The sequence below is a fragment of the Amblyomma mixtum genome, chromosome 5, assembly GCF_055824585.1.
Source record: "Amblyomma mixtum isolate Tamu chromosome 5, ASM5582458v1, whole genome shotgun sequence".
NCBI classification, from domain to species: domain Eukaryota; kingdom Metazoa; phylum Arthropoda; class Arachnida; order Ixodida; family Ixodidae; genus Amblyomma; species Amblyomma mixtum.
Genome location: NC_143016.1, coordinates 97,198,163 through 97,200,303, shown reverse-complemented (window position 1 = coordinate 97,200,303; position 2,141 = coordinate 97,198,163).

The following is a 2,141-nucleotide window of genomic DNA, read 5'->3' as shown; positions in this document are numbered from 1 at the left end:
TGGCAGAAGTTTCATGTTTCAAGCGCTGTTCTCTCTCTACCCTAGTTCCATGGAGGGGCCCACTTCTGTGTAGCTTCACAAAACGCACCACTGTCATAAGCCATAGCGGGTTTTCTTGTTCGAAGCACAGGGTTAAGGAAAATAACAATGTGTTGTGAGCCACACTGACTGGACTTGCTCCTGGGCGGTCACAACATGCGCAAACATGGCTGAGTTCGTTGTGACGGTCAGTGTCTGTCACAGCGAACCTACACCACTTGTATCTTTTGTGAATGCCCATGGTGGTCTTTCTTCTTTGAACATTACCAGATGTGCATCACAGTGTGCGTACCTCAGCTCTGCACCTGTGCCTATTAAAGGGCCCCTGGCTCCCCCTCGGGTCAGTAACTCCGTACGACCACAAAATTACTAAGATGGTATCCCCTGCAGTGGTTCCATGGATGCTCTGCTGCAAAAGTATCCTGTAACGAGTCATTAATAGCATAGTTTGTTGTCACTAATCAGGCAGTTATGGTACTCTCCTCTCGGCTGTACTGTCTTCAAGATTTATCCCTGCGCTGAGTGACTGACCCTGCAAGTGAATTATTTACTTTCTTCTCTGTGACATGGCACAAAGCGGTCGGATGTCCATGTTAGAAGCCCCGTCTGCTGTGACAGGTGTGGATGTGGGATGAGCTTATACTTTCACTGCCCATGGGAACCATACGTGTGCAGTCTTTGTCAAAAGTAACCAGGCAACGTGGCTTTCTTCTCAGCCACGTAGTGGAGCTCTTATGGCACCTTTAAAGACCAAAAGGTCTCGGAAGAGGAGGACAAGGGTTCTGCTTACCTTACACAGATTTAGAGCTTAATGGATGCACAGGTGCTACTCCGCACAGCTGAGAAACCCTGCTATGACATAGAAAAAGTAAACAACCCCATTGACTAGTTACTTCCGACAAAGACTACATGTGTGCAGTAAAGCTACGACAGCAAAAGTGGTACAACAGTGCACAAACCTGAAGGAAATACAAGAGGAAGGGAAAACAATGAAATTCTCTGCACCATTTGCATAGCACAGATGCATTCATTTCATCACCAGTAAAAGGAGACCAACTACATTCGGAGAAAGTGCAAGCGGGCTTTCTTTTCATTGTGGCCGTGGTCGCAGTGTTAGTGACCTTGACAGTCATGACTAACTTGCCCTCTTTGAACAGGGTTTCGGGGAGGGTCTGTTGGAAGTTTTGAAATTTGTCAATTGTTCTAAGGCCTGCTATACAAAATGCGCACATTGAAAACCTCCGCAAGCCTCGTAGCACCTTCAGATTGGTTTTTACTAGCTGAGTTTTTATTGCTTATAGTTTGGAGGATATACCTTTCCTCTTACTGTGCCGTTTCATGAGCGGCGACCATGAACCACTGCTGCAGCTGGCACTGGGTACAGTGTTTATCCTTGACAGCAATTGCCAGCATACTGTATACGTGCTGGTTGTTGAGAACAGCCTGTAAGTGATGGTGGGCTTTGTCTGATAATATTTTTGTAAAAAATAGCCCACAGTAAGCAAGTGCAGAATAGCAAGATTGTGTACTGTAGGATGGATGTCCAAACTTCGTGCAGGCTACTCGGTGTGCACTCTGCTGTTTCTGTGTGCAGGTTTCGTTGCAGTATACCCTTGTAGGTGCTGTAAATATGCAATGAGGGGTTTAAGCAGGTGCCTTTTTTTATTGCTTTAAGCCAGAGATGGTGCTTCTTATTTGTAAACCTAAACTCAAGCACAAAATTACTTGTAAAGGCTGTGTCATCTTGTGTTATGCAGCTGGCTTCTTGTCTGCTTCATGTGCCATCTGTTTTAGTATTTCATCCCACTGTAGCTGCGTACATCGAATGTACGGTGCTTGTGACATCACTCCTGTGCCATCAGTCTGCTTCGCCTTGCTGTATTGTTTCAATGCACTATCGAACTTTTAACCGACTTACCCAAATTCGGAATTTTCAGGTTGAAATTGCAAAGATGTATATTTGACAGAAGCCAGCAGCCACAGAAACCAAGGGGCACAGGGGATTTCTTGAAAGCACAAGCTGAGGGGATTTCTGTTTTTCTGTGGCTGTTGGCTTCTGTCATATTTACAACGAGCCCCTCATTCCCCTTCCTTGTTTGCTT